Raw genomic sequence first — 27,723 nt, 5'->3', positions numbered from 1 at the left:
GTTTGACAAAGAAAGCTTCCAGTTGGAGTTCCATCACACGTACTTCAAAACAAGACAAAACCAAATGTATAGTCTGGTTGTAAATTGGCTCCCCAGACTGTAGAAAGATTTAAGAGTCTGGATTCATCATACAGTGAGGCAAGAATTCCAGAATTCCAAAGAATGTGCATAAAGTTGAAGTGCATGTCCTACTGAGGAATCCACATGAATTTTCAAGTTTCAGTTTCCTACTATTTAGAAGACAGTCCTGGAAACTTGTCCAATAATTGAAGCAGTCAGGTAAGAATCACACCCCAACTTCAAAGCACTTTCCACCATTTTCTCCAAAGAATGTGCATAACGTTGAAGTGCATGTCCTACTGAGGTATCCACACGACTATTTGAGATCATTTCTTATTCTTTGGAAGACAAATGTCATCAATCGCTGAAGGAGTCTGTTCAGAATCACACCCAAACTCAACAGGACTTTCCACCATGTTCTCAAAAAAAGTGGATAACGGTGAGCTTGCCGTTCAGCTCACACGAGGAAGATCTGCAGGTCATGAAACTACCCCAACAAGAAGCACTTACTATAATGAGGAACAGCTCAGTGTTTCTATTAGGGCACTTATCATGACAAAGTCTCGCTTCTGATAGAAAACAAGTGTCATTCTAATCGTGACCACAATATTGATCTTCTATTTGACTTGCAAAATCACATGTCATCCCTAGAAGTAATAGTTTTTTTAAAAGGTTCAGATCTTGTACATTTTCACTACCAAGACAACCCCAAAGAGAAGCACTTTTGAGCACAAAGAATCAGGAGTGACTCCTTTGAGGTGATCTGAGAGTGATTTGCCCACAAAAGTGAGGCTTCACATTTACGCAGTGGATGTGGTCTGTCCCAGAGTGTCGCACTCTTTCACTTCAAAGCCATGTAAATGCTCAAATTAGGTAAAAATTAAATAGAAATTCCTTGCAAATACATTTTTATCTATAGTTCATATTTTGTAGTAGGATTTTTGAATGAGAGCCGTCTGCAAGATTACCCCAACAAGTAGCACTTACTTTTTTAAGAAATGTAGTCAGTGCCTGTGTTAAGGTAATGTTGGAGACAAGTTCAGGAAAGAACAGTCATGTCTTATTGAAGAAAATCTCACAAGAGAAACAACCCCAAAAGAGAAGCACTTATGAAATCAAGAATCATCAGTGTGTCTGTTTGAGGTGGTCTCCATGTGATACGCTCATCTGCTAGCTTCAGTTGCAGTCAGTAGCATTTGTCGTGTACAATCGCCCTAACCAGAAGCACTTCCTGAACTCAAACACAAGTCAGCACATACAATGAATCCGATTTTTTTCTTACATTAATTTCTCCTCGGTCCAGTTGATGCTTTCTTGTGTCCTCCACGTTGCGTTTCCAACTTGGTGAGTGTGTTGAACAGAGTTGCCCATTTTATATGCTCAGTGTTTGTTGTTCAAACAAACTCCACCTTCCTTTTCCACAAGGTTTCTATGGTCCAGGCAATGGGCCATTAAACAACCATTCAAAGAAGAATCGTTTTGGAATGAATGCAGACATGAGGGCAGTTAGGTGTTGATGAGTTATCAATCAGCTTTCTGCAGGTTTGCTCCATGAAACTTGTTTGACAAAGGAAGCTTCCAGTTGAAGTTCCATCACACGTACTTCAAAACAAGACAAAACCAAATGTATAGTCTGGTATCAAGTGTAAGAGACAGAAAAAGTGGGTGGATTGTAAATTGGCTCCCCACACTGTGGAAAGATTTAAGAGTCTGGATTCATCATACAGTGAGGCAAGAATCCCACCCCAACCTCATGAACTTTCCACCATTTTCTCCAAAGAATGTGCATAAAGTTGAAGTGCATGTCCTACTGAGGAATCCACATGGATTTTCAAGAGTTCCCTACTATTTGGTTGACAGTCCTGGAATCTTGTCCAATAATTGAAGCAGTCAGGTAAGAATCACACCCCAACTTCAAAGCACTTTCCACCATTTTCCCCAAATAATGTGCATAAAGTTGAAGTGCATGTCCTACTGAGGTATCCACACGACTATTTGAGATCATTTCTTATTCTTTGGAAGACAGTCCAGGAAATGTTTTCAATCGCTGAAGGAGTCTGTTCAGAATCACACCCAAACTCAACAGGACTTTCCACCATGTTCTAAAAAAAAAAGTGGATAACGCTGAGCTTGCCGTTCAGCTCACACGAGGTCTGCAGGTCATGAAACTACCCCAACAAGAAGCACTTACTATAATGAGGAACAGCTCAGTGTTTCTATTAGGGCACTTATCATGACAAAGTCTCGCTTCTGATAGAAAACAAGTGTCATTCTAATCGTGACCACAATATTGATCTTCTATTTGACTTGGAAAATCACATGTCATCCCTAAAAGTAATCCAGTTTGTCTCAAAGGTTCAGATCTTGTACATTTTCACTACCAAGACAATCCCAAAGAGAAGAGCTTTTGAGCACAAAGAATCAGGAGTGACTCCTTTGAGGTGATCTGAGAGTGATTTGCCCTCAAAAATGAGGCTTCACATTTACCCAGTGGATGTGGTCTGTTCCAGAGTGTCGCACTCTTTCACTTCAAAGCCATGTAAATGCTCAAATTAGGTAGAAATTAAATAGAAATTCCTTGCAAATACATTTTTATCTATAGTTCATATTTTGTAGAAGGATTTTTGAATGAGAGCCATCTGCAAGATTACCCCAACAAGTAGCACTTACTTCTTGAAAAAATATAGTCAGTGCCTGTGTTAAGGTAATGTTGGGGACAAGTTCAGGAAAGAACAGTCATGTCTTATTGAAGAAAATCTCACATGCGAAACAACCCCAAAAGAGAAGCACTTATGAAATCAAGAACCATCAGTGTGTCTGTTTGAGGTGGTCTCCATGTGATACATTCATCTGCTAGCTTCATTTACAGTCAATAGCATTTGTCATGTACAATCGCCCCAACCAGAAGCACTTCCTGAACTCAAACACAAGTCAGCACATACAATGAATCCGATTTTTTTCTTACATTAATTTCTCCTGGATCCCGTTGATGCTTTCTTGTGTCCTCCATGTTGCGTTTCCAACTTGGTGAGTGTGTTGAACAGAGTTGCCCATTTTATATGCTCAGTGTTTGTTGTTCAAACAAACTCCACCTTCCTTTTCCACAAGGTTTCTATGGTCCAGGCAATGGGCCATTAAACAACCATTCAAAGAAGAATCGTTTTGGAATGAATGCAGACATGAGGGCAGTTAGGTGTTGATGAGTTATCAATCAGCTTTCTGCAGTTTTGCTCCATGAAACTTGTTTGACAAAGGAAGCGTCCAGTTGGAGTTCCATCACACGTACTTCAAAACAAGACAAAATCAAATGTATAGTCTGGTATCAAGTGTAAGAGACAGAAAAAGTGGGTGGATTGTAAATTGGCTCCCCACACTGTGGAAAGATTTAAGAGTCTGGATTCATCATACAGTGAGGCAAGAATCCCACCCCAAACCTCATGCACTTTCCACCATTTTCGCCAAAGAATGTGCATAAAGTTGAAGTGCATGTCCTACTGAGGAATCCACGTGAATTTTCAAGAGTTTCCTACTATTTAGAAGACAGTCCTGGAAATGTCTTCAATCGCTGAAGCAGTAAGTTAAGAATCACACCCCAACTTCAAAGCACTTTCCACCATTTTCTCCAGAGAATGTGCATAAAGTTGAAGTGCATGTCCTACTGAGGAATCCACATGAATTTTCAAGAGTTTCCTACTATTTGGTTGACAGTCCTGGAATCTTGTCCAATATTTGAAGCAGTAAGTTAAGAATCACACCCCAACTTCAAAGCACTTTCCACCATTTTCGCCAAAGAATGTGCATAAAGTTGAAGTGCATGTCCTACTGAGGTATCCACACCACTATTTGAGATCATTTCTTATTCTTTGGAAGACAGTCCAGGAAATGTCTTCAATCGCTGAAGGAGTCTGTTCAGAATCACACCCAAACTTAACACGACTTTCCACCGTGTTCTCAAAAAAAGTGGATAACGGTGAGCTTGCCGTTCAGCTCAAAGGTCTGCAGGTCATGAAACTACCCCAACAAGAAGCACTTACTATAATGAGGAACAGCTCAGTGTTTCTATTAGGGCACTTATCATGACAAAGTCTCGCTTCTGATAGAAAACAAGTGTCATTCTAATCGTGACCACAATATTGATCTTCTATTTGACTTGGAAAATCACATGTCATCCCTAAAAGTAATCCAGTTTGTCTCAAAGGTTCAGATCTTGTACATTTTCACTACCAAGACAACCCCAAAGAGAAGCACTTTTGAGCACAAAGAATCAGCAGTGACTCCTTTGAGGTGATCTGAGAGTGATTTGCCCACAAAAATGAGGCTTCACATTTACGCAGTGGATGTGGTCTGTCCCAGAGTGTCGCACTCTTTCACTTCAAAGCCATGTAAATGCTCAAATTAGGTAGAAATTAAATAGAAATTCCTTGCAAATACATTTTTATCTATAGTTCATATTTTGTAGAAGGATTTTTGAATGAGAGCCGTCTGCAAGATTACCCCAACAAGTAGCACTTACTTCTTGAAAAAATGTAGTCAGTGCCTGTGTTAAGGTAATGTTGGGGACAAGTTCAGGAAAGAACAGTCATGTCTTATTGAAGAAAATCTCACAAGAGAAACAACCCCAAAAGAGAAGCACTTATGAAATCAAGAATCATCAGTGTGTCTGTTTGAGGTGGTCTCCATGTGATAAACTCATATGCTAGCTTCAGTTGCAGTCAATAGCATTTGTCGTGTACAATCGCCCCAAACAGAAGCACTTCCTGAACTCAAACACAAGTCAGCACATACAATAAATCCGATTTTTTTCTTACATGAATTTCTCCTGGGTCCAGTTGATGCTTTCTTGTGTCCTCCATGTTGCGTTTCCAACTTGGTGAGTGTGTTGAACAGAGTTGCCCATTTTATATGCTCACTGCTTGTGGTTCAAAGAAACTCCACCTTCCTTTTCCACAAGGTTTCTATGGTCCAGGCAATGGGCCATTAAACAACCATTCAAAGAAGAATCGTTTTGGAATGAATGCAGACATGAGAGCAGTTAGGTGTTGATGAGTTATCAATCAACTTTCTGCAGGTTTGCTCCATGAAACTTGTTTGACAAAGGAAGCTTCCAGTTGGAGTTCCATCACACGTACTTCAAAACAAGACAAAACCAAATGTATAGTCTGGTATCAAGTGTAAGTGACAGAAAAAGTGGGTGGATTGTAAATTGGCTCCCCACACTGTGGAAAGATTTAAGAGTCTGGATTCATCATACAGTGAGGCAAGAATCCCACCCCAACCTCATGCACTTTCCACCATTTTCTCCAAAGAATGTGCATAAAGTTGAAGTGCATGTCCTACTGAGGAATCCACATGGATTTTCAAGAGTTTCCTACTATTTAGAAGACAGTCCTGGAAATGTCTTCAATCGCTGAAGCAGTAAGTTAAGAATCACACCCCAACTTCAAAGCACTTTCCACCATTTTCGCCAAAGAATGTGCATAAAGTTGAAGTGCATGTCCTACTGAGGTATCCACACGACTATTTGAGATCATTTCTTATTCTTTGGAAGACAGTCCAGGAAATGTCTTCAATCGCTGAAGGAGTCTGTTCAGAATCACACCCAAACTTAACAGGACTTTCCACCATGTTCTCAAAAAAAGTGGATAACGGTGAGCTTGCCGTTCAGCTCACACGAGGAAGATCTGCAGGTCATGAAACTACCCCAACAAGAAGCACTTACTATAATGAGGAACAGCTCAGTGTTTCTATTAGGGCACTTATCATGACAAAGTCTCGCTTCCGATAGAAAATAAGTATAATTCTAATCGTGACCACAATATTGATCCTCTATTTGACTTGGAAAATCACGTCATCCCTAGAAGTAATAGTTTTTTTAAGAGGTTCAGATCTTGTACATTTTCACTACCAAGACAACCCCAAAGAGAAGCACTTTTGAGCACAAAGAATCAGGAGTGACTCCTTTGAGGTGATCTGAGAGTGATTTGCCCACAAAAATGAGGCTTCACATTTACCCAGTGGATGTGGTCTGTCCCAGAGTGTCGCACTCTTTCACTTCAAAGCCATGTAAATGCTCAAATTAGGTAAAAATTAAATAGAAATTCCTTGCAAATACATTTTTATCTATAGTTCATATTTTGTAGTAGGATTTTTGAATGAGAGCCGTCTGCAAGATTACCCCAACAAGTAGCACTTACTTTTTTAAGAAATGTAGTCAGTGCCTGTGTTAAGGTAATGTTGGGGACAAGTTCAGGAAAGAACAGTCATGTCTTATTGAAGAAAATCTCACAAGAGAAACAACCCCAAAAGAGAAGCACTTATGAAATCAAGAATCATCAGTGTGTCTGTTTGAGGTGGTCTCCATGTGATACGCTCATCTGCTAGCTTCAGTTGCAGTCAATAGCATTTGTCGTGTACAATCGCCCCAACCAGAAGCACTTCCTGAACTCAAACACAAGTCAGCACATACAATGAATCCGATTTTTTTCTTACATTAATTTCTCCTCGGTCCAGTTGATGCTTTCTTGTGTCCTCCACGTTGCGTTTCCAACTTGGTGAGTGTGTTGAACAGAGTTGCCCATTTTATATGCTAAGTGTTTGTTGTTCAAACAAACTCCACTTTCCTTTTCCACAAGGTTTCTATGGTCCAGGCAATGGGCCATTAAACAACCATTCAAAGAAGAATCGTTTTGGAATGAATGCAGACATGAGGGCAGTTAGGTGTTGATGAGTTATCAATCAGCTTTCTGCAGTTTTGCTCCATGAAACTTGTTTGACAAAGGAAGCTTCCAGTTGAAGTTCCATCACACGTACTTCAAAACAAGACAAAACCAAATGTATAGTCTGGTATCAAGTGTAAGAGACAGAAAAAGTGGGTGGATTGTAAATTGGCTCCCCACACTGTGGAAAGATTTAAGAGTCTGGATTCATCATACAGTGAGGCAAGAATCCCACCCCAACCTCATGAACTTTCCACCATTTTCTCCAAAGAATGTGCATAAAGTTGAAGTGCATGTCCTACTGAGGAATCCACATGGATTTTCAAGAGTTCCCTACTATTTGGTTGACAGTCCTGGAATCTTGTCCAATAATTGAAGCAGTCAGGTAAGAATCACACCCCAACTTCAAAGCACTTTCCACCATTTTCCCCAAATAATGTGCATAAAGTTGAAGTGCATGTCCTACTGAGGTATCCACACCACTATTTGAGATCATTTCTTATTCTTTGGAAGACAGTCCAGGAAATGTTTTCAATCGCTGAAGGAGTCTGTTCAGAATCACACCCAAACTCAACAGGACTTTCCACCATGTTCTAAAAAAAAAAGTGGATAACGTTGAGCTTGCCGTTCAGCTCACACGAGGTCTGCAGGTCATGAAACTACCCCAACAAGAAGCACTTACTATAATGAGGAACAGCTCAGTGTTTCTATTAGGGCACTTATCATGACAAAGTCTCGCTTCTGATAGAAAACAAGTGTCATTCTAATCGTGACCACAATATTGATCTTCTATTTGACTTGGAAAATCACATGTCATCCCTAAAAGTAATCCAGTTTGTCTCAAAGGTTCAGATCTTGTACATTTTCACTACCAAGACAATCCCAAAGAGAAGAGCTTTTGAGCACAAGAATCAGGAGTGACTCCTTTGAGGTGATCTGAGAGTGATTTGCCCTCAAAAATGAGGCTTCACATTTACCCAGTGGATGTGGTCTGTTCCAGAGTGTCGCACTCTTTCACTTCAAAGCCATGTAAATGCTCAAATTAGGTAGAAATTAAATAGAAATTCCTTGCAAATACATTTTTATCTATAGTTCATATTTTGTAGAAGGATTTTTGAATGAGAGCCGTCTGCAAGATTACCCCAACAAGTAGCACTTACTTCTTGAAAAAATGTAGTCAGTGCCTGTGTTAAGGTAATGTTGGGGACAAGTTCAGGAAAGAACAGTCATGTCTTATTGAAGAAAATCTCACATGCGAAACAACCCCAAAAGAGAAGCACTTATGAAATCAAGAACCATCAGTGTGTCTGTTTGAGGTGGTCTCCATGTGATACACTCATCTGCTAGCTTCAATTACAGTCAATAGCATTTGTCATGTACAATCGCCCCAACCAGAAGCACTTCCTGAACTCAAACACAAGTCAGCACATACAATGAATCCGATTTTTTCTTACTTGAATTTCTCCTGGATCCCGTTGATGCTTTCTTGTGTCCTCCATGTTGCGTTTCCAACTTGGTGAGTGTGTTGAACAGAGTTGCCTATTTTATATGCTCAATGCTTGTGGTTCAAACAAACTCCACCTTCCTTTTCCACAAGGTTTCTATGGTCCAGGCAATGGGCCATTAAACAACCATTAAAAGAAGAATCGTTTTGGAATGAATGCAGACATGAGGGCAGTTAGGTGTTGATGAGTTATCAATCAGCTTTCTGCAGGTTTGCTCCATGAAACTTGTTTGACAAAGGAAGCCTCCAGTTGGAGTTCCATCACACGTACTTCAAAACAAGACAAAACCAAATATATAGTCTGGTATCAAGTGTAAGAGACAGAAAAAGTGGGTGGATTGTAAATTGGCTCCCCAAACTGTGGAAAGATTTAAGAGTCTTGATTCATCATACAGTGAGGCAAGAATCCCACCCCAACCTCATGCACTTTCCACCATTTTCGCCAAAGAATGTGCATAAAGTTGAAGTGCATGTCCTACTGAGGAATCCACATGAATTTTCAAGAGTTCCCTACTATTTGGTTGACAGTCCTGGAATCTTGTCCAATAACTGAAGCAGTCAGTTAAGAATCACACCCCAACTTCAAAGCACTTTCCACCATTTTCCCCAAAGAATGTGCATAAAGTTGAAGTGCATGTCCTACTGAGGAATCCACATGGATTTTCAAGAGTTTCCTACTATTTAGAAGACAGTCCTGGAAATGTCTTCAATCGCTGAAGCAGTCAGTTAAGAATCACACCCCAACTTCAAAGCACTTTCTATCATTTTCGCCAAAGAATGTGCATAAAGTTGAAGTGCATGTCCTACTGAGGTATCCACACGACTATTTGAGATCATTTCTTATTCTTTGGAAGACAGTCCAGGAAATGTCTTCAATCGCTGAAGGAGTCTGTTCAGAATCACACCCAAACTCAACAGGACTTTCCAACGTGTTCTCAAAAAAAGTGGATAACGGTGAGCTTGCCGTTCAGCTCACACGAGGTCTGCAGGTCATGAAACTACCCCAACAAGAAGCACTTACTATAATGAGGAACAGCTCAGTGTTTCTATTAGGGCACTTATCATGACAAAGTCTCGCTTCTGATAGAAAATAAGTGTCATTCTAATCGTGACCACAATATTGATCTTCTATTTGACTTGGAAAATCACATGTCATCCCTAGAAGTAATAGTTTTTTTAAAAGGTTCAGATCTTGTACATTTTCACTACCAAGACAACCCCAAAGAGAAGCACTTTTGAGCACAAGAATCAGGAGTGACTCCTTTGAGGTGATCTGAGAGTGATTTGCCCACAAAAATGAGGCTTCACATTCACGCAGTGGATGTGGTCTGTCCCAGAGTGTTGCACTATTTCACTTCAAAGCCATGTAAATGCTCAAATTAGGTAAAAATTAAATAGAAATTCCATGCAAATACATTTTTATCTATAGTTCATATTTTGCAGTAGGATTTTTGAATGAGAGCCGTCTGCAAGATTACCCCAACAAGTAGCACTTACTTTTTTAAGAAATGTAGTCAGTGCCTGTGTTAAGATAATGTTGGGGACAAATTCAGGAAAGAACAGTCATGTCTTATTGAAGAAAATCTCACATGCGAAACAACCCCAAAAGAGAAGCACTTATGAAATCAAGAACCATCAGTGTGTCTGTTTGAGGTGGTCTCCATGTGATAAACTCATATGCTAGCTTCAGTTGCAGTCAATAGCATTTGTCGTGTACAATCGCCCCAACCAGAAGCACTTCCTGAACTCAAACACAAGTCAGCACATACAATGAATCCGATTTTTTTCTTACATTAATTTCTCCTCGGTCCAGTTGATGCTTTCTTGTGTCCTCCACGTTGCATTTCCAACTTGGTGAGTGTGTCGAACAGAGTTGCCCATTTTATATGCTCAGTGTTTGTTGTTCAAACAAACTCCACCTTCCTTTTCCACAAGGTTTCTATGGTCCAGGCAATGGGCCATTAAACAACCATTCAAAGAAGAATCGTTTTGGAATGAATGCAGACATGAGGGCAGTTAGGTGTTGATGAGTTATCAATCAGCTTTCTGCAGTTTTGCTCCATGAAACTTGTTTGACAAAGGAAGCCTCCAGTTGGAGTTCCATCACACGTACTTCAAAACAAGACAAAACCAAATGTATAGTCTGGTATCAAGTGTAAGAGACAGAAAAAGTGGGTGGATTGTAAATTGGCTCCCCACACTGTGGAAAGATTTAAGAGTCTGGATTCATCATACAGTGAGGCAAGAATCCCACCCAAACGTCATGCACTTTCCACCATTTTCGCCAAAGAATGTGCATAAAGTTGAAGTGCATGTCCTACTGAGGAATCCACATGAATTTTCAAGAGTTTCCTACTATTTAGAAGACAGTCCTGGAAATGTCTTCAATCGCTGAAGCAGTAAGTTAAGAATCACACCCCAACTTCAAAGCACTTTCCACCATTTTCTCCAGAGAATGTGCATAAAGTTGAAGTGCATGTCCTACTGAGGAATCCACATGAATTTTCAAGAGTTTCCTACTATTTGGTTGACAGTCCTGGAATCTTGTCCAATATTTGAAGCAGTCAGTTAAGAATCACACCCCAACTTCAAAGCACTTTCCACCATTTTCGCCAAAGAATGTGCATAAAGTTGAAGTGCATGTCCTACTGAGGTATCCACACGACTATTTGAGATCATTTCTTATTCTTTGGAAGACAGTCCAGGAAATGTTTTCAATCGCTGAAGGAGTCTGTTCAGAATCACACCCAAACTCAACAGGACTTTCTACCATGTTCTCAAAAAAAAGTGGATAACGGTGAGCTTGCCGTTCAGCTCACGAGGAAGATCTGTAGGTCATGAAACTATCCCAACAAGAAGCACTTACTATAATGAGGAACAGCTCAGTGTTTCTATTAGGGCACTTATCATGACAAAGTCTCGCTTCCGATAGAAAATAAGTATCATTCTAATCGTGGCCACAATATTGATCTTCTATTTGACTTGGAAAATCACATGTCATCCCTAGAAGTAATCCAGTTTGTGTCAAAGGTTCAGATCTTGTACATTTTCACTACCAAGACAACCCCAAAGAGAAGCACTTTTGAGCACAAGAATCAGGAGTGACTCATTTGAAGTGATCTGAGATTGAGCGGTGACCACTTCGTCAAAGGTATGTGCGAAATCTAACTGTTTAGTAGTAGTGCAGTAAAGTATTATGTTGTTAAATGCCAATCAACAGTAATGTAATATGGGCTACGTTTGGGCTTTGTTTTGAAGGCTGCCCCAGCGCGTTGTTGGCTACTGAGTCAGTGGACTGGGCTCCGACGATCAAGCTGGGTTACCAAAACACAGAGCTAAGACACTGTCATCGGTGTTTCATGCGATCTCTAAGAGTGGTTGATCTAAACAAAACAAATTTGTCACAATCTTCACGTTTCAGTAGTATCCACGAAGTGCTTAAGTGCTAACAGGGCACATTAGCTCCCAAGTTCTTGACAACAGAATCGCTCTCTCTCTCTCTGCCTTGTGCATTAGGCTAACAAAGACACAATGTCAGCATTTGGATATTTGGATCTCAGCATTTTATTAAAACATAAACATTTTTGATTGTTATTTGAGTGCCAACATTCACAGCTCGGCATTCAACATGTTAAGTTCTGCTTTACTGCCCAGCCCTGCACTTCACACTGCATTTTCCATTGGGATAATGCACCATAAACAACACAGAAAACAAACTTACCCTCCAGGCGAACGCCAAAACACAATCATTCTGTAGACGTTTTACTCCGAGTTTGCTGATCCATCCGCTGTGGTAATAGTTGTATGCCTCCAAACTTTTGTGGGCCTTCATCTGTTGCTTGGTGTAGTAAGACGTCTGAAGAACCAGGTAGCTCGTTATGTCCACAGCCTCTATATTTGGCAAATCGTTCCGGTCTTGCGAAAATTCGGACATTTTCATTAAGTATGGGTCACGCCCAATGTATTTCTCAACTAACGCCAAATACCTTTCCCTATATGCCGGCTCCAAACCACTACAATATTCATTCATCTCCATGTTGGTGCTGCTGTAGCAATTACAGCAGCAAGCAAGTCTTCATTGCACAGGCATGTGGAAATAGTAGAAAACAATTCTAATGCGTTAGCGAAAAACCTTCTATATCAGGAGTATTGATCAAGATTCTAGAAATAGAGACTCTTTTCTAGTAAATTTAAAACCTTCCTCACTCAACTGATAATAACTCCGCAATTGAGCACATTTCTTAATAGATTATATGTAGAAAATAATATTTTGCTATATGTATTGTGTGTATGTGGCCCCGAACCCATCCTCTGTGTGGACTCTTTGTTCATAATGGCCTAAAACTCTATGTGGTTCACAAGGCCTTGCTCCCCCATAAGTACCATCACAACACACAACACTGATTTATCAAAAATTATTACATAATTTCTAACCTAATGACACTCAAACATTGCATAATGCAATTACATTACCAGCAGGCTCGTCCACCGTTTGCAGCGAATAGGAGCGAGAACCCGATGGCTGAACCGGGAAAAATTCTCCTATGGCCCCAGTTCCACTTGGCGACCGACCAACTCATTACCTTTCAAAGTCTAAGGTCCTGCTCCAAACAGCCGAGTCACCCCACTGGCAATGATCATACTAATGATTGGTTGATTTATACCCACAAAATGTTTAGTCAGCTTAATGATTACATGAAATACAACAGATGAACAAATACAATTTTTTATGATGTCGTGTAGTCTCTTCTCGACCAATCTTGTCACTGCTTGGTGCTCAGTTCTCCTCTTGGCTGAACGTCTGTTCAGCATTCTGATCCGGAACTAATCTTGGAAGGAGAGGTCACCAGTACGTCAAAGCATATCATATCCCGCAGGAAGTCCGTCAGACTGCACCTCGATTTCTGGGTATCATTTGTATTAATAGCCTCACAGGTTGGACTCACACTCGACCGATTATGATTGGACATGAGTAGGTCCAACATGCTTCGTCATATTCTCTGGATCAGCCCAAAACAATGTGTACGTGTGAATCTGCCCTTGCTTTCCCAATTGTTTTGTCTCCGTACTCCTGGATCACTATTTCATTCATAATGTCTAAGAACAAAGCCAATTTTTACACTAGACAGGCACTTTGACCAACTAAGCCACAGGACCACATGGTTCATAAAACTGATGAATGAATAAAGATCCTGAACTGGATCCATTTCAGGAAACAAGGTCCTGAGACTCTCCCAAAACTAACTATGACTTCAAAATTTTTTTTTTATCAAGTCTGACCAAAGAACAGACTCAAAATAACCATGATGCTCATAGAAAGGTCCATCATTTGATGAAAACCAACAATGCAAAGCATTCGGTAGAACCCTTTTAACTACCAGTTTCTCATGCTAAGACATAGCTAGCTCTGAAGGCTCACAGGCACTGCTGGGATTTGAAGCCAGGATCTCCTGTTTACTAGACAGGCACTTTGACCAAATGTGCGACAGCGCCACATGGTTCATAAAACTGATGAAAGAATAAAGAGCAGGAACTGGATCCACCTCAGAAAATGTTTTTTGTGATTCTGTACCTCAAGAATAGTTAAAGCCATGAGTAGAAGTGCCTCCAATTGGTTCAAAACTTCATCATATTTTGCAGATATTGTTGGGTTTTCAACTCAGACCCTGGTGTTCATGTGGAAGTCACTTTCACCAGTTACAGCCAGATCTCATGAAGCGGTGTACTTATTACACGCCAAGTCATTTACTGTGTTTTTACAAGGCTTTTTTATGCTTTTGCGTATTATTTTCCGCTACATAATTCAAGGAAATGACGTCCTGCCCTCAGCTTTTACTCTAACTCTGACTATTTCACGGTTTGTACATTCATTTTGATGTTATGTAGTGTGACAGGAGGAGAACTTCCACCATACTGTACCCTAACCATTTGACATGTTATGTGAACGGAGGAAAATTACACTCTGAAAGTATAAAAAAGGCATAAATGAGACTTTAAAAGCTGTGTGCTATTTATACGCACTTTCATTAAAGCTGCCGTTGGCAGGTTGTCAAAATTCCGAGTCTAAAGTCGGAAAATGTGAACTGATAAAACTTTCAGGTCCCTCCCCCTCTGTGGACAAGGTTGTGCACGTGAGTTCACACCAGTGTGCCCGCACACAAACTGTGGGCAGACTTACGCTCAGCATGGAAGATGTGGTTGGTGACTGTTCTGCTCAGATAATAGATAAATAACTAGAAAATTTCTGAAGAAATTTTGGATGGGTGCCAATCTACTGCCCGTCCAATAAAAAAATATTTTAGTTATGTTAAAGTCGAGAGTCTCCTGTCACATATAAACTTTGAATGAGGTCTCTGCGATGTCGGATGGCTGAGTTATGGCAACTCCAAAAGAGGCACACAGAACCACCAGAAAGAGATGAAACCAGTGGGAAAACAGATGCAAATGAGCATAAATACATGCAGGAGGCACACAGAACCACTAGAAAGAGATGAAACCAGTGGGAAAACAGATGCAAATGAGCATAAATACATGCAGGAGGCACACAGAACCACCAGAAAGAGATGAAACCAGTAGGAAAACGGATGTAAATGAGCATAAATACATGCAGGAGGCACACAAAACCACCAGAAAGAGATGAAACCAGTGGGAAAACAGATGTAAATGAGGACAGATACATGCAGGAGACACACAAAACCACTAGAAAGAGATGAAACCAGTGAAAAAACAGATGCAAATGAGCATAAATACATGCAGGAGGCACACAGAACCACTAGAAAGAGATGAAACCAGTGGGAAAACAGATGCAAATGAGCATAAATACATGCAGGAGGCACACAGAACCACCAGAAAGAGATGAAACCAGTGGGAAAACAGATGCAAATGAGCATAAATACATGCAGGAGGCAAGCAGAACCACTAAAAAGAGATGAAACCAGTGGGAAAACAGATGCAAATGAGCATAAATACATGCAGGAGGCAGGCAGAACCACTTGAAAGAGATGAAACCAGTGGGAAAACAGATGCAAATGAGCATAAATACATGCAGGAGGCACACAGAACCAACAGAAAGAGATGAAACCAATGGGAAAACAGATGCAAATGAGCATAAATACATGCAGGAGGCACACAGAACCACTAGAAAGAGATGAAACCAGTGAGAAAACAGATGCAAATGAGCATAAATACATGCAGGAGGCACACAGAACCACCAGAAAGAGATGAAACCAGTGGGAAAACAGATGCAAATGAGCATAAATACATGCAGGAGGCAGGCAGAACCACTAAAAAGAGATGAAACCAGTGGGAAAACAGATGCAAATGAGCATAAATACATGCAGGAGGCAAACAAAACCACCAGAAAGAGATGAAACCTGTGTGAAAACAGATGCAAATGAGCATAAATACATGCAGGAGGCACACAGAACCACCAGAAAGAGATGAAACCAGTGGGAAAACAGATGCAAATGAGCATAAATACATGCAGGAGGCACACAGAACCAATAGAAAAAGATGAAACCAGTGGGAAAACAGATGCAAATGAGCATAACTACATGCAGGAGGCACACAGAACCACTAGAATGAGATGAAACCAGTGAGAAAACAGATGCAAATGAGCATAAATACATGCAGGAGGCACACAGAACCACCAGAAAGAGATGAAACCAGTGGGAAAACAGATGCAAATGAGCATAAATACATGCAGGAGGCACACAGAACCACCAGAAAGAGATGAAACCAGTGGGAAAACAGATGCAAATGAGCATAAATACATGCAGGAGGCACACAGAACCAACAGAAAGAGATGAAACCAGTGGGAAAACAGATGCAAATGAGCATAAATACATGCAGGAGGCACACAGAACCACTAGAAAGAGATGAAACCAGTGGGAAAACAGATGCAAATGAGCATAAATACATGCAGGGGGCATACAGAACCACCAGAAAGAGATGAAACCAGTGGGAAAACGGATGCAAATGAGCATCAATACATGCAAGGGGCACACAGAACCACCAGAAAGAGATTAAACCAGTGGGAAAACAGATGTAAATGAGCATAAATACATGCAGGAGGCACACAGAACCACTAGAATGAGATGAAACCAGTGAGAAAACAGATGCAAATGAGCATAAATACATGCAGGAGGCACACAGAACCACCAGAAAGAGATGAAACCAGTGGGAAAACAGATGCAAATGAGCATAAATACAGGCAGGAGGCAGGCAGAACCACTAGAAAGAGATGAAACCAGTGGGAAAACAGACTTTAGTTCAGTGTAAGTCGAGAGTCTCCTGTCACATATAAACTTTGAATGAGGTCTCTGTGATATCGTATGGTTGAGTTATGAGGCCTCCAAAACGGCATTTTTTGGCATATTTGGCTCGTTAAGTGCTTTTCAATCGATTTTTCCTTCCAAAATTCCTAAGACAGGTCTTCTGAAGAAAGTTGAGAGCCTCCTGTCACATATAAACTTTGAATGAGGTCTCTGTGAATTTGTATGGCTGAGTTATGAGGCCTCCAAAACGGCATTTTTTTTTTGCATTTTAGGCTCATTTTGTGCTTTACAATCGATTTTCCAATTCAATTTTGCGCTTGTGCAAGCCCCTAAATGGGGGACACATTTATGTCATTTCTATCAAGGTCTGGTGTAAAAAACAGTTTTTATGTCATTTTAAATAAGCTTAAGTGCTTAATGTTAAGTGCTTTTCAATGCATTTACTTGGATACTTGGATAAGGCAACTGGAAGGCACAATATGGCTCCTGAAAGGCTCCATCTTGGCCTTTTCTTCCTAAGCAGTCTGTCTCAGCCCTGAGCAGGCTGTTAAGCTTGTTGCTAGGAGACCGCTCGTTAGCATGCGCACAGGCTGTAACTGACAGCTGCTGCAAATGACAGACACTATGACCTGCTTAAAATGGAGCATTTTTGATTTCCGGCTACTTTCTCAAACAAACGGTCACAGCTCGAAAAGTAAAGCTCGAATCCGTATCATTTCTGTACCGTGAGCGCCACAAGGGACGGCCGAATCCAGTGGTATGATTTTCATTCGGCTACCCCCTCGGGCTCGTTTTAAATGGCAGTTTTAAAATCACATTTAAACACTGATTTTAGGATTTTAGCCATTTATAATGGGATTGAGGGACGGAACTTTGCGCTCAGAGGCAATTTGTGATAAATCTGTGTGGGAGAGGTCAATGAGTGTGACATTGTGTGAAAAAGGACAAAAATACCTACGTTTTGTGATAAAATTTGTCCAGATCGGCCAGATATTTCAGACATGAGAGAGTTTTGTTTGACGAATCCGTGATTAATGATTTGTAGAGTGAGGGCTTGAGTGCAAGAGACGCCAGATCTGAGATTTTGGCACCCTCAAACGTAAACTGCCGTTGTGTCAAAGCCGTATTGAATATATTCAAACCCTTCGATTCAGTTATAGCCGAGAGTCTCGTGTCACTTAGAAACTTTGAATGAGGTCTGTACGATGCTGTATGGCTGAGTTATAAGGCCTCTAAAAATGCCCTTTTCAAGCTCGTTTCCGACGTTTTCCCATTTTTCCGGAATTCCTTTTGACTAATGAGAGAGAAAAGTCATTGCACACTATTCCCGATCAATGCGCACCTAACGGTGCGCTTTTTATGTCGGTCGGACCATCGCTGCCAGACTAGATAGTCGCCGAACTTTAGGGCGGAAACGGAATAACAAGAGTCTGGCACAATAGTAAGATGTTTGCCTATGCCTTTGGCATTGGCACCCATAATAAACCCAACGTGATTGGTTAAAAACAGCCGGGAGCGCTTGATTTTTGCAGGCACTATTACAGGCTTCAGAGGGAGCTACAGAATTCGGGATTTTTCCTAAACAGCCTATTTAATATTCTACTTCCAGAATCCCATGACAGTTCAAGCTAATATAACTAAAAAAAAGTTGCCGACGACAGCTTTAAGTGGACCAGTGAAAATGATTTAGTATAAAACTGATAATAAGCTGTTTCATGTGCTAAGTTATAGCTTGCTCTGAAGTACCACAGGCACTGCTGGGATTTGAACCCAGGATCTCCTGTTTACAAGGCAGGCACTTTGACCAACTAAGCCACAGCGCCACATGGTTCACAAAACTGATGAATGAATAAAGAGCAGGAACTGGATCCATTTCAGGAAACAAGGTCCTGAGACTCTCCCAAAACTAACTGTGACTTCTAAAAAATTTTTTTATCAAGTCTGACCAATGAACAGACTCATAATTACCATGATGCTCATAGAAAGGTCCATCATTTGATGAAATCCAACAATGCAAAGCATTCGGTAGAACCCTGTTAACTACCAGTTTCTCATGCTAAAACATAGCTAGCTCTGAAGGCTCACAGGCACTGCTGGGATTTGAACCCAGGATCTCCTGTTTACAAGACAGGCACTTTGACCAACTAAGCCACAGCACCACATGGTTCATAAAACTGATGAAAGAATAAAGAGCAGGAACTGGATTCACCTCAGGAAGTGGTTTTTGTGACTTATTTCCAATATTCATGTGATCTTTGCATAAATCAGGGCTTGATGTTATTCAAATTATCTCTATATGTGAAAACATTGGATTAAGTCCCAGTTCCATCTTCTGTACCTCAAGAATAGTTAAAGCCATGAGATGAAGTGCTTCCAAGTGCAGACTGCTTTGGAAGTCCAGCACTCCTGAAGCACTGCTGTAAACAGTTAGGGCACCATGTTGACGTACATAATAACATCTTGTGACACTGCTGGGATTTGAACCCAGGATCTCCTGTTTACTGGAGAGGCACTTTGACCAAATAAGCCACAGCACCACATGGTTCCCAAAACTGATGAAAGAATAAAGAGCAGGACCTGGATCCACCTCAGAAAATGTTTTTTGTGATTCTGTACCTCAAGAATAGTTAAAGCCATGAGTAGAAGTGCCTCCAATTGGTTCAAAACTTCATCATATTTTGCAGATATTGTTGGGTTTTCAACTCAGACCCTGGTCTGAAGAAATTGTCTAGCTATATAGTTACTCTAGATGGTATTTCCTTGGCTTCTAGTTCTACAGTGAGGAACCTTGGAGTTATTTTTGACCAGAACTTATCATTTGACTCGCATATAAAACAGGTTTCTAGGACTGCCTTCTTTCACCTTCGTAATATTGTTAAAATCAGGAACATCCTGTCTCAGAGTGATGCAGAAAAACTAATTCATGCATTTGTTACTTCAAGATTGGACTACTGTAATTCTTTATTATTGGGCTGTCCCACATATTCTCTGAAAAGCCTTCAGTTGATCCAAAATGCTGCAGCCAGAGTTCTGATGAGAACTAACAGGAGAGATCATATTTCTCCAGTTTTAGCTTCTCTTCATTGGCTCCCTGTTAAATTCAGAATAGAATTTAAGATTCTTCTCCTTACATATAAAGCTCTTAATGACCGAGCTCCATCATATCTTAAAGATCTCATTGTAAGATATTTTCCTAACAGAGCACTTCGTTCCCAAACTGCAGGTTTACTTGAGGTTCCCAGAGTTTCTAAAAGTAGAATGGGAGGCAGAGCCTTCAGTTATCAGGCCCCTCTCTTGTGGAATAAGCTGCCAGTAAATGTCCGGGAAGCAGACACCCTTTCCACTTTTAAGACCAAGCTTAAAACTTTCCTTTTTGATAAAGCTTATAGTTAGGGATGGCTCAGGTGATCCTGAAACATCCCATAGTTAAGCTGCTATAGGCCTAGACTGCTGGGGGGCCTCATCTGACACACCTTTCCTCACTTTACTCTCTTTATGTATATGTGATATTATTGTGGTCATTAACTCGTGTTTCCCTGTTCCAACAGATATCCTTTGAATGGTGTTACAGTGCCGCCGCCGCTGCGGCCCTCCCCCCCTTTCTGTCTTCTCAAACCCCAGCTGGTCGAGGCGGATGGCCACCCTTCCTGAGTCTGGTTCTGCCAGAGGTTTCTTCCTGTTAAAAGGGAGTCGTTTCTCTCCACAGTCGCCTCAGGCACGCCGCTCAGGCCGGGAGATTGGACCGAAAAACAAAAAGTTTTCAGTGCAATCTGTTGGTTTTCTTAGCTAGGAAATTGTTTTTGAATTGGCTCTATATGAACGAATTGGATTATTTTATGAATTATGATTATTATTAATTAATTGAATTCCAATTGGCTTGAATTGGACTTACTATATAAGTGCCTTGAGATGACATTTGTTGTTTTTGGCGCTATATAAATAAAAATGAATTGAATTGAATTGGTGTTCATGTGGAAGTCACTTTCACCAGTTACAGCCAGATCTCATGAAGCGGTGTACTTATTACACGCCAAGTCATTTACTGTGTTTTTACAAGGCTTTTTTATGCTTCTGCGTATTATTTTCCGCTACATATTTCAAGGAAATGACGTCCTGCCCTCAGCTTTTACTCTAACTCTGACTATTTCACGGTTTGTATGTTCATTTTGATGTTATGTAGTGTGACAGGAGGAGAACTTCCACCGTACTGTACCCAAACCATTTGACTTGTTATGTGAACGGAGGAAAATTACTCTGAAAGTATAAAAAAGGCATAAATGAGACTTTAAAAGCTGTGTGCTATTTATACGCACTTTCATTAAGTGGACCAATGAAAAGGATTTAGTAGAAAGCTGATAATAAGCTGTTTACAAGACAGGCACTTTGACCAACTAAGCCACAGCACCACATGTTTCATAAAACTGATGAAAGAATAAAGCAAACATTTTGCTTGTTGTTTGTAAGTATTTAAAATCAATTTTTTTTAAGATAGTAAGTAAGCGTTGTTTCTAAGTGCTTGTTAAAATGATTATTTAAGATAATAATTAAGTGTTTTTTAGGCAATGTGAAAACCGTTTGCTGTGACTTTCAAATATGCTTCAAAAACTGGACGTTTTTCTTCAGATAAACTCCTGACCAACTGTGAAAAAGCAGTGAAAATGTCTGGCCTGTATAAACTTTGTGATGTCAAACAAGATCAGAGATGACATCGATTGTGATGTCACTACAGTGATGACATCACAGCTTTGTGAAGGCTTCTGTTCTGTCTCTTCTGGTCTGTGGTTCCAACCACAGATTCTGGATGGAAGTGAAGTTCGGATTCCAGAATGTTGATTTGTGTTCTCTGTTAATCTCTGGACGACTTCAGCTGATTACTTCCTGTCACTGTCACGTTGGAAGGTCCACTTCTGCCAGTTTTTCAGCAGCCAGCATCATGTTTTCCACCAGCAGTGTTTCCCAAGACAGAATAATGTCAGTTTGTTTTAAAATGTTGCCAAAATAAACTATTACAATTACAACAAATGTCATCTCAGGGCACTTCAGTAATAAAGTCCAATTCAGGCCAATTGGAAATCATTCAATTCAGAATGAATCCAATTCATTCATACAGAGCAATTCAAAAACTATTTCCTAGCTAAGGAAACCAACAGATGGCACCGAACTGGCACTATTTCTAATTAGATAGAACTTTTTAATAGTTCTAAGATCATATCTTTCTGGCTTTATTTGCATTTTACAAAGAGTCCCGAGTAATTATGAAAGTGGGGTTTTAGTTTGAAGAAAAAGCCTCAAAATAAAGTGATCTTCCACAATCCCACTTCTGACTCAATTTGTTGAAACTCCACAATCTCTTTACGCTTGCAACAAAATTTGGGAAAACTTACGTCATTGTTTGCCTTCTGGAACACTAGTGAATAGGCATGGCACCAGTTTCCGTAGTGTAGCGGTTATCACGTTCGCCTAACACGGGAAAGGTCCTCAATTCAAAACTGGGCGGAAACATTGCTTGCTCCTCCTTTATTTATTTCATCCTTGTGTGAAGATGTATGACTGCACCTTAATGATAGCAACATCAACATATTCATAATTATGGATCGGAGGGGAGCCTCATCTGCTATTCTTGACATGTAAAGTCAATTTTTGCAGGTTTTCAAAAGATTTTCTGATGCTATGGTTTGAAATGGACTTTGGCGAATCCCAAGCTGCTGAGCGAAAATGGCAACCTTTGGTCAAGGAATCAAATCCTGTTCCTCCGCTTGACAGGCGGATTCTAACCTTTGACCATTGAAGAAGATACAGAATGTGTTGCTTGACTGTCGTGCCAATTCTGAGAATACAAGCTGTAAGAGTATCACTGATAGTTGAGTAAAAAGCTCTGTAAAACAGAGCACATGGTCAATTAGCTTTTTAAAAATCTTTATTTTAAAGAAAATTATCAAAACAAGAGTTTTTCTGGAAGAGATTTAAATAAGTTCTGAATATGCATTGAAGAGAGGTTACATTTGAGTCTATTTTCTTTGTACAAAACTTAAAACAAAAACCTGAAGTCTGCACACTGAGAAAAACTGGTTTTGAGGATTTTTATGAAATTTCCTCCTAATAACCAACTTGGGTCGGTGTCCCCAGTGGAACATTTTATTTGTAGTCTGCAGGTTTCATGTTTTCAGCTGGAGATGGATGCTTTTTGTTCTGTATGTTACATATTTTTATCTTGATCAGGACATTCAGAACGCTTGCATGCACAGGTAAGTCCAGCTTCAGTTCCAGGTGTACTCGTCCATTTAACTGGACCACCATGTTGTCCCAGCGTACATGCACGGGATAGACTGTGTAGGGAACCTTCATGACATTCTGCTGCCTCTAACTTTCTCTGTGGGACTTTTAATCTGAGGGTCCAGGGTTCAAGTCCCTGTTCAGGTGCAGAAATGTGATCTACCACTTAACCTGTACTTCCCTCTATGCTGCACTCTGTTTCTACACTGTCACCTCTGACAGAGCCTGGCTGATGCTTTCCCTTCTATGTAGCTTATTGTTAGCTTTGCTGTTAGCTGCATCTTTATATCCTCATTTGTAAGTTATATAAACTATTGAATAATTCTATATAAACTATAGAAATCACCTTAAATACACCAGTTGCAGAGTGTTGATCACATTCACTGAAACTACAACAGGTTAAGAGCATTTATCATGAATAGTTCTGCTTTATATCAGGGCTTCTTTTCACTTAGATTTCACTATTTGGACAATCTGTAATGAATGAACACCCAGAACAGAACACAAGATATTACAGAGATAAATCAACGTTGGTGCAGTTTAAACAACAAGGGCATTGTTTGCTTCATTTAAGCGGCAATAAAACAAAGCACTTCATCAGAAAAATCAGTGTCAGAAATATATTTTGTAAAGGCCTCAAGAGACATAGATGTTGGAGGAAGTTGCGTAAACTGTGATGATGTCACAAGTTCAGTCGCAGTGGTGCTTCCAGCTTCTCTGGAGTTTGGTTTGTTCCACATAAGGAGCAGTATTCTTTAGTATTTCAGCTTTAGACTGACAACATTTGTTGCTCAGTTTTCCTCTGAGCCACAGAGATGGTCAGCTTTCATTGTGTCCAATAACTGCAGCTTCTAAAGTGGATTTCATAGCACTGCTGCATCTCTGACAGTTATCAGATCATTTGGGTGGAAACACATACATCACAACCCTCTGAATCTGCTTTCAGTCCCACTTGAACAGTCTCCCAGTTTCAGACACAAAATGTGTCTTTTAGTTTGAATCTCAGCTGATATCTCCAACAACTGTAGAGGGACTCATATCATTTCACCAGCTGGTGTGATAAACTTACAGAAACACCTCAGGAGCAGCACCTGGGATCTTTTGGGAGAAAAGGGGATTCTCTTCATGCTGATAGAGCTGGTAATAAATGAGTTTATGGATCCTACATATTACAGAGTAGAAGAATAATAAAGGTGCTTTCTGAGCCTTGACATCTTTTTCTTTTATTAGGAAAATGTTCCAAATTTGAATCCCATGGAGGGAGCTAATGAAGTAAAGATTGATGCATAAAAGCATTAAAAACCTCTCCTGTAAGTTCTCTGTTCAAGTTTTATTTAGGTTCAGCTGCATGTTTCTCTTTATTGAATCATTAAGCCCTCATAGATCAGTCTGATCTCAACAGAAGTCTCGCAGGTTTACTTGGTTGCTGTAGTTCACTAAAGCAGGACTCTGAGCAGGGCCCTCCGCTAACAGGCTCCTCTCCTTTAGAGCCAGTGACAGGGTTGGGTTTGGGAGGTGACGTTGCTCTGTGCTTTAAACAGCAGGCTTTAATCCACCAAACTTTGTGGGAGAGAAATGTCATGACATGGCCTAATTACATCGTGTGCTTTGTTGACTGGTTCATATGAATATTGTTGATAGTTAGAATGAGCTTGTTTATGATAATGGCAAAAGCCAGGCGCCTGAGGAAGGTTGGGGCTTGGGCCATGTATGCATGTATGCGTCTGATCCAGGAGCAGTATAAAGGGTTGTCACAAAATGAGGTCGGCGGAGATTTTCGGACATTCTGTATGCACATTTTCTGTGTACCCAACAATTAGAATAATTAGCAGCAGCATCTAAGCTAAATTTAACCGAGCATTAAATTAGCATTGTTTAGAGTTAGTTTAATTTAAATTGACTTTCAAGAGTTGTTAAAAAAAATAAAAATAAAATAAGTAAATAAAAAAAGTCAAAAGAAGGGAACTAACTAGGTGAAACAATGGATGTAACACCAACAATAACCATCAGCGCCAAGCATCCAGAACATTCCAAAGATATTAAAAAGATATCTCAAAAATGGGAAAAACAAAAAAAAAATATGTTCTCACCCTGGCCAAAAGGTGGCACTTTCAATGTAACTACCTGTAAGATTATGGAACAAGGATTAAAGCTTACAAACCAAAGGACAAAAGCAAAAAGAGACAGGAAAAGAGAGAGCTTGAATTAAAAGTTTTACATTTCTTTGAAAATGCAGAGCTATATCCAACACTGCCAGGAGCAGTAAACATACAAGGAGATTCTGAAATAAAAGATCACAAAATATCTCATGAACGTCCAGAACCACAAATAGCTACATCAAGCAGTCATGGAGCTCCTGAGCCAGACGCCGTCTGTAATTCAGATCAGGCAAGGGGACAGCTCCCACAATATCAAAAATCACCAGAACTGGCACCTCCAGTTCAAAAGGCATCTTCTGAAGAACATAAGAGTCCAACAGCGTCAGCAGCGAGTTTGATAGAAATGACGCAGGGACAGTATGTGCCGTGGCAGATGCTCGACCTTGCGGGGCTGGTTGCTCGATTGCCGGATGTTCACACAGGTGCAAGCAAATGGATAAGAGCTTTTGAACAAGAAACAGTGGATAAACTGTTGTCTGTGGGACACATTAAGGCAGTGTGGGCACTGTGTTTTGGAAATTCTACCATGGAGGGCATTTTGAGACACAGTGAGAATGACTGGATGTTAAGCCACCGAGCTGATGCATATGAGTTTAATGCATATCGAGCTGCACTCTGGAGAGTGTTAAGGCGCTAGCATGGTTGCTGCGTCTGTCACGGCGGTGGCGGACCGTGACGTCAAAATGACGTTTCAGGCCTGGCGCTTCCCTTGAAAAGACGGCGCAGCGCGTTGTCGTGCACCAGTAGATTTTTGTAACTTGGCGGCGCCACCAAGGAAAAACCGGATGGACCGTTGTGAGACCGGCTCAGTGAGGAGGTGCGTTTGTACAGGTAGCTGTACGAAACTGCAGTGAAACAGCACAGGGAGCACGTAAACTCCCCAAACTGGTGCACAGAGATGGGCAGAACTTTGGGGAAAGAGGGAGAGTTCTGTAAGAGAGTGTCGAAGGAGCTACGGGACAGATACGTGAAGGCAAAGAAGAGGGCAGAGGCTCTGTTGATGACGGGGGCTTCAAACCTTCACCTCTTTTAACTGAATGAAAAAATTTTAATTATCCGAATACTGCAGCAGTATCATTAATGACAGTGTTCCTGCTCTTCATTGTCTTCTTCTCCACTTTCATGGTTGTAGAGTAGCGGTAACCTTCACGTAGCAGCGCCACCTCTGTGACGGAGAAAATTGCAACGACTGGCGCATCGAGTTGCGACACTATATATGGCGGGCACGAACTTGTGACGTCATCAGCACCGCTCGCGCGAGCAGACGCAGCAACCATGCTAGAGCCTTTACGAGCTGAGTTTCCTGTAGGAGTGGACCTAGAGGGGGAGCCACTGTCAGAAACAGAGAGTCCAGCTGTGTACATTGCACAACAATTGAAGAAATGGAGACAAGAGACTGAGGAAGAAATTGAAATGGGTGACATTGTTCAGAGTTTCCATCAAAGAGGTTCTGCCTGCCCCAGTTCAGGGGAGGCTGGAGGATGTGGTGGGTTTGAATTCAATGTCACATGGACAATTCCGAGACCACGTGGTGCACGCAGTAAACAAATACAGAAAAGAACTGAAACGGAAGGAGCAGGAGAAGGATATGCAAAGGGAACTTGCACGGTTGCAGTTAGAAGAACTGCAAGTGAAGCAAGAAGTACAAAATGAGGCCATGACAGCGGGGGCCGCTGAACAGCCATTACAGGGGCAAGTCCATCGTCGACCCTGTCAAAGGTCAAGAGGAGGTGCACCTGGAGGACGAAGGTCCTCGGGAGCATGTTGGGCCTGTGGCGAGAGGGGACACTTTGTTTACAGCTGTCCGAGAGCACCGAGAAACCCGAGTGTTCGGCAGGACCGTGGCCAGTCCCTGGGGGGCGGAGCAAGTGGCCCGGCAGGTCCACGGCGTTCCTCGGGCAGAGGAATCCCAGTATTTGTTGGCATTAGCCCCTTTCACACCGCCGAATAACCCGCGTTTAATTCGCGAATTTAGCGTGTCCGCTGTTGCGTTCACACTGCCGACCCGGGATGCCGCGTCAACTCGACTCGCCTTTCGACCCGCGTCGGACCCTAGTCTTTTTGCCGAGCCGAGTTTGATGTGAACGCAATCGACGCGGGTCGGACGTGGGCGTGACGTGAGGAGTTTAAAAGACAGAATGGACAGCTGATTCAGAACAACAGCGACAGGTGAGGACAAGTTTTACTCTGTTTTAGCCTACATCAAGTTTGAAACATTTTTTAATATGGCCAACTGGGGAGACAAGGAGGTCCGCGAGCTCCTCAGCCTCCGAGCAGAGGACGTTATTTACCGCCACATTTCGGGGACGGTGAAGGATGGACCTCTGCTGGAAGGGCTGGCGAGAAAGATGGGTGAGCGCGGTTTCCCACGCACCGTAAAGTAACATCTCCATGAAATGCATTGCAAAAACGAGTTCTCAAGGTGTCCCGCCATCGTTTGTTTGAAAAATTTGATGCAGACAGGTGTATTTAACCCTACCTCCGACGCATGGCTTGTGCCTACGTCATTGTACACGCCCAGCATTTTATGTGTTTCGACTGACGCTCTGCCACTAGGCAACTCCCCCTGAACTTGGCTTCAGGCGGGTCACCCTGACACGCCAAGCGTTCACATTGCTCGACGCGGGTCGAAGGTGCAATTTGGACCCGCTAAGGTAGCGGCTCGCAGTGTGAAAGGGGCTATTGACATATACAGACATCCCAAGTCTCCCGGAAGTTCCGGGAGTCTCCCTGAT

General features: G+C 41.3%; 2 non-coding genes across 2 annotated transcripts; both read right to left on the bottom strand.

The window, feature by feature from the left end:
• Positions 1 to 18,305: 18,305 nt before the first annotated feature.
• trnat-ugu (transfer RNA threonine (anticodon UGU)) lies at positions 18,306 to 18,379 on the bottom strand. Its single transcript has one exon. It is a non-coding gene; the product is annotated as a tRNA-Thr (tRNA).
• A 262-nt stretch (positions 18,380 to 18,641) lies between these two features.
• trnat-ugu (transfer RNA threonine (anticodon UGU)) lies at positions 18,642 to 18,715 on the bottom strand. Its single transcript has one exon. It is a non-coding gene; the product is annotated as a tRNA-Thr (tRNA).
• Positions 18,716 to 27,723: the final 9,008 nt, after the last annotated feature.

Source organism: Odontesthes bonariensis, chromosome 17 (assembly GCF_027942865.1).
Source record: "Odontesthes bonariensis isolate fOdoBon6 chromosome 17, fOdoBon6.hap1, whole genome shotgun sequence".
Taxonomy (NCBI): Eukaryota; Metazoa; Chordata; class Actinopteri; order Atheriniformes; family Atherinopsidae; genus Odontesthes; species Odontesthes bonariensis.
Note: the sequence above shows the minus strand (reverse complement) of the source record. Positions and strands in the feature narration are given on the sequence as shown.